The sequence below is a fragment of the Mus caroli genome, chromosome 17 (assembly GCF_900094665.2).
Source record: "Mus caroli chromosome 17, CAROLI_EIJ_v1.1, whole genome shotgun sequence".
Classification (NCBI taxonomy): Eukaryota; Metazoa; Chordata; class Mammalia; order Rodentia; family Muridae; genus Mus; species Mus caroli.
In genome coordinates, this window is record NC_034586.1 from 61,952,625 (window position 1) to 61,958,500 (window position 5,876).

Genomic DNA, 5,876 nt, shown 5'->3' on the forward strand with positions numbered 1-5,876 from the left:
TGGCCTCGAACTCAGAAATCCGCCTGCCTCTGCCTCCCGAGTGCTGGGATTAAAGGCGTGCGCCACCACGCCCGGCTGAAAGGAAATTATTAACTTACTAGTTCTATGTGGAAAAAAAATCCAGTTTACATATGTCCATTTACTTAATTTTGGAAATTTCTCATCAGTATAAATGTAAGAAATTAGGTTACTTCTGTGATTTATGTTAACATAACCATTTTAAAATTATTTAGAGTAAATTGGAAGAAGTGGAAAGGGCTTTAAATGTTTGTGGGAAAATAATACTTCCTGTCTGATTTACATGAAAAACATCGATTGATCGCTTTTGGTTTTGCTTTGGTCTCTCTGTGTAGCCCTAGCTGTTCTGGAACTCTCTGTATAGACTGGAACTCTCTGTTGGCCTTGAACTCATAAAGATCCTCCTGTCTCCACTTCCTGAGTGCTGGGATTAAAGTGGCATGCCAGTATGCCTGTAAAACGTTCAAAGACAGGAGAGTTTTTTAAGAGGTAAATTTAAGCCCGGCCTGGTGGTTCATGTTGTCAGTCTTAACTCTTAAAGACCAGGGTGAGAGGATTACTCTAGTTTGAAACCCGTTTGGTTTTTAGCATAGTAAATTCCAGCTAGTCTATCGAGAGGTAGGGAGTGAACTTAATTTGAAATTTAGACAATAATAATGTGATAATGGTTTTTTTAAGATGTGTGTTTTTTTAATTATGGTAAAATAAACATAATATAGAATATGCTATTTTAAGGCAATGTATGTGTGGTATGTGCGTGCACATGTGTGCAGAGGTCAAAGTAAGGTGTCAGGTCCTGCTGTATGACTGCCTTATTCCCATGGCACAGGATTTCCTACTGGACCTAGAACTTGCTGTTTGGGAGGGATAATGCACTGCAAGTTCCTAGGGACTGCCTGCCGCCTCTGCCTCTCAATGCTGGGCCACAAGGGTCACCCCCACGTCCACAGGCGTGCCGGCGATCAGAGCTTGGGCCTCCTGCTTGCCAACTCCCCAGTCATTTCTTTACGTGTATCAGTACACTGTAGCTATCTTCAGACACACCAGAAGAGGGCATCAGATCCTGTTACAGGTGGTTGTGAGCCACCATGTGGTTGCTGGTAATTGAATTCAGGACCTCTGGAAGAGCAGTCAGTGCTCTTAACTTCTGAGCCATATCTCCAACCCTCCAATAGGAGGTTTTAAGCACATATATATACTTGAATTTACAAACAATCCAAAAGTAAAGGTTGAAATCTTTTTTCCTTAAATCTATTAAAATGTTTTTAATTTCTCACAAACTCTTTGGCTTCTCAACAGGCTTAATTTTTAAACATGAAATGAACTAGTTTTTTAATAAGCAGTTGATGTATTAACCTTAAAGTTTAAGGTTCAAATTTAAAGTATTTTTTAAGAGTGAAAAGAACATTTGTAAGTGTATTAATTTATCTTTGTCACATAATTGTTCTTGTTATTACTTAGAATGAAGTTGCTTTAGGAGGGTCTAGTAAAGTATACTTTTGTAGTTTTTGTTTGTGTTATTTAGTCATTCGAGAGGTTGTACTGAATTTGTTAGGTTAACAACGTGCAGAGGGGAAAGAGCACACTTCAGAAGGAAACAGAAGGTTAGAAGCCAGAAGGTTGCAGATGGGAGCTGTGGTCACAGGTGTGGGGTGGGGTGTCTTCTAGTTAGACGAAGGTGTTGGTGACCGTGAAGGTCTGTAACCTGCTGGTAGAGACAACAGGTCAGCAGGATGAACTGGCTTGCTAAGAAAGGCGGTGGCAGGAAGGCTGGTTGAGAGGTGTGCAGCTTGTTACACAGATGGGGCCTCTGAGAGAGAAGTGCTTAGTAACCGTTCTCAGTTCCTTGAGCAGGGAGAGTGGCAAGGTCGGCTGTCCCTGAGGACAGGCTGTCCTGCTTGCTGGTCTGACTGCAGGGTCTGAGAAGGAGGCGAGAGTAGAAACTCAGTAGTTTTACTGTGGAGAAGTCAGTGAGTCTAATTTTGTCTTTGTTCCTTTCTTGTTTGTTTGCTTTTAGAAGCCCTTTCCAAGGGAGCTCTGTTTTTACCGTGCTGTGTTTACGTGCAAATGAATTCTACTCAAATCTTTCATTTTTTTTTTTCTAGAATTTGAGTGTCAAAGTATCTTTTATTTGCCTGAAGTAATTGTCATCTCTGATGCTTACTGTCTTAGTCTGCTAACCCAGGCCCAGGCCCGAAGCTTCTGGTCTGTGCACAATCTTACCTAGGCCTAGAATGTTCTCAGGCCTCTGAGGCTGACTGCTGAATATGTTCGCCCTTCCTAGTTCTCTCTGAACTCTGTTGGCTGATTCAGCTCAGCTCTTCTGCTCCAACTCTTCCAGGCTGACTGTTACTCATGTTCTCTCTCTCTCCACTCCCCAGCCCTCCCCTTCTTTCCCTTCTTCTCTCATCTCCTATCCTCTCTCCTCCACTCTCTCCCCTGTCTCTCCCTCTTTCTTGTGAGACTTGGGCACATCATATTCTGTCAAATCTTTCTGATGTGTCACTTTGACATTCAATTAGACATCACTTTCAAACATGGCTGCTTTCTTCTCCACACTAACTTCACACTGATTGTTTAGGATTAAAGGTGTGGACTGAGGGTGTGCCTATATTCTAGCCAGAGGAATTAAGTGTGCTAAGGCTGAGCCACAGCACAACTAGAAACAGCCCCCCCCCCCCCCCCCCCACNAAAAAAAAAACCCCCCCCCCCCCCCCCCAGTAAATAACACTAACTCCGGGGTTACAATGTGACCGAATACCCTGCAACATTTGAGGGTTCATTCTGTCAGAAAAATTCAGCCATTGACTTTTGGAATATTGTTTTATCCCTGTCTTGACAAATCGTTTTTTGAGGTTTACTTTTGATTGTGTGTCTATGTGTGTGTGACATAGGATTCATGTAGTCCAGTTGGCCTTGAACTTGCTATGTAACTCGGAACAATCTTGATCTTGAAAAATAGCCATACAGCTTGTAAGAAATTGGCTTCATTTTGAGCTTGAGTTTCTTGTGTTCCCTTTACCTTCTCATCCCAGGCGCTGGGATCACAGGCACATTGTGCAGCGCTGAGCGGGTATTCGGGTGTCCAGCATCCTCTCGGGCTGAGTAGATATCTTTAAAATGGTTGAGAATGTGGAGCTGTTGAAACAAGTGTATAGTAATAATAATAAAATTAAAATAATTATTAATAAATAGGCTTCCATGGACTTACACTGACTTCATTTTTCATTCTTTGATTTTCCATGGGCATTTTGATGGTTTCTTTCAGCAAAGTGCCTGCTGGGAAAGTCCAGCCTGCCCCTGAGCACTGAGGGGTTTGTTGCTGGTAATGATACCTTTGTTCAGAAGCTTCGGATTCTATTTTCACGTTGTCTTGCTTTTCATGTCCTGTTGTGTTATTTCTTTGGTTGTGTCTCCTGATACTGTCTCTTTAGAGTGTTTGAAGAGATGTAGACCTCTCTGGTTGTTGAAGACTTGGTGGGACAGTCCATCCCTGTGTCTTACCTGTTTCTGCCAAGGGCTCATTTTCATGTCCCTTAGAGACTGAGAGTTCATTTAGCGGGCCCTCAGGAATTTTGTATTTGCTTCCGTCTTGATCATGAGAGTCCTACAGTGGCAGCAGAGGTGTCCTGGCTTTGAGTTGTTAGCAAGCAGCAGAGGTTTCATGCTGGTGTCGTGGTGTGTTGAGTGTGGGTGTACATTGTGAGTGTAGGGAGAGGCCCTCTGACCATGCTGGATATGAGGGTCTGGAGTTATGCTCAGTCCAGGAATTTATTCACCATATTTCGGAGATACAGGAGCAGGTATTTTTGTTATTGTTGCTATTTTAATACTGAGTATAACAGACTACTACAGCACATGAGTGATTGTATCACATTTCATACAATGAATACTTAGCACTCAGATGAAAAGAAATGGAATTAGCACCCTAAATTCCTCTCATCCCTCTCACCCAAAGTAAGCTCCATTTTGATCTGAATAGCTGGCCTCTTGCAACTTTATGTAGAATTATATTTAATGTAGTCATTTTATCTGATACGCAGTGTGCTGTGCCTGACCCACTGCTTCAGGCTAGTAAAGCTGTTAGTGGCCACGTTTCTCTGTGTGCGAGCTTAGAGAGCAGTCATGAGGTCATAGGACGTGTAGAGACTGTTATCCATGATAGGTAAGCTATTGCACTTGCCATTCTCACAAGCAGTGTGTGTGAAGTAGTGTGATACACACCTCCAGAGGCATGTCCTTTACACTTTACCATAAAGGAATGGATGGATGGATTTGTAGTGGTGTGACTTTGTGGAGCTCATTTAGTGATCCAGTGATCTGTGAAATGAGCCTTGGTCATATGGTCATTGGCTACGTGGATGTCTTTCTTAAAATATTTGTTCAAATATTCCCCATTTAAATTGTCAGGTTTTTTTTTTTTCTCAGAGTTTTTTCATAAGGAGTCTTTATTCTAATATAAGTCTGTGTGGTTGATGTTTCAGAGAGGTGTTCTGTTCTGCCATGAAGTTGCATCTGTGTACTAGAACCTCTGACAGCTTTGTTCTGCTCTGTCTCACTACATAGCCCTGGCTGACCTAGAACTTGCCACGTAGACCAGACTGAACTACAACCCACAGAGATCCACCTACTATACCTCCTGATGGCTCAGATAATGCTGTGCACTTACATGCACCGTGGGCCTCTTTCCTTTTATGGGCAGTACTGTTTGTATCGTCTTTGAGGAATTTTCCCCACCTCAAAGTCATAACTATTTTTCATGTATTATCTAACACAGACCCTGTAATTGTTTTTGCTTATGTTTATATAACTTTTAACATTGACAGATAAAGGTTCTACATACGTGTGTGTGTATGTATATATGTATGTATACATATACATTACAAGATATTCCTAGAACTGTTTCTTACATTTGCTTAAGGATATGTATGTGCCTGAGTTTATGTATATGTATCATATGCGTACAAGAGTCCACAGATGTTAGAAGGAAGTATCAGATCCTCTGAAACAGGAGTTACAGACAGCTGTAACCTGCCTTGTGAATAATGTGAATGCTGGGACCCAAACGCAGGTCCTTTTGAAGATCAGTAAGAGCTCCGAACTGCTGAGCTATCTTTCTGGCCTTTCTTGTACTTTAACGGTAGCCAGTTAACAGCAGCATTTATTGGATAGACTGTCTCTCCTTTCCACCTGCAGTAACTACGTACATCTATACATCGTCTGCCTTGGAGTTTACTGCTGCTTTTGTCTTGTTTGCCTCAGCAAACTCGAAAGAAAGAAAAGTTGCTGATTTCATTCTTTCTGAAACTGCAACTGTGATCCTTTTGGCTTTTTAAATATATGGAGATAAATCATATTTAACCTCATAACTGGCACCTATGAAGAAAAGTATGAGTATATGCTTGTGTTTTAAAATTGGATTTTTTTTTTTTTATTCAAGAGAAGTCATCTCACATTATACAACAATATAGTGAAATGTGGTTTGTTGCTAGGACTCTTAGCTTTATAAAATGCCAGTGCATTTTCTATTGAAGGCCAGATGAAGATTTGGAATTCCACTGGATACATTCATATATATATTTATGTTAAGGTGACTAGAAACACAGCCATTCATAGGTGCCATAGGTCTCTTGAGGTCTGGTGTGATCGATGGCTGCTTAACCTGGTAATCCTCGAGTCTGATGTGATGACTGGTTACTGGCGTGCTAGTGTCTGTCAGCCACTTGCTTGCTTTTGAATTTGCTTGTTTTGTTTTGTTTCGTTTTGTTTCTTTCTCTTCTTTTTCTTTTCTTTTCTTTTCTTTCTTTCTTTTTTTTTTTTTTTTTTTTTTTTTTTTTTTTTTTTTTTTTTTTTTTTTT

At 41.0% G+C, this 5,876-nt stretch overlaps 1 protein-coding gene across 6 annotated transcripts in view; it reads left to right on the forward strand.

Annotated features, from left to right (window-relative positions):
* Positions 1-5,876, forward strand: part of Ppp4r1 (protein phosphatase 4 regulatory subunit 1) — a 59,006-nt gene that overhangs the window by 21,210 nt on the left and 31,920 nt on the right. The window lies entirely within an intron of this gene.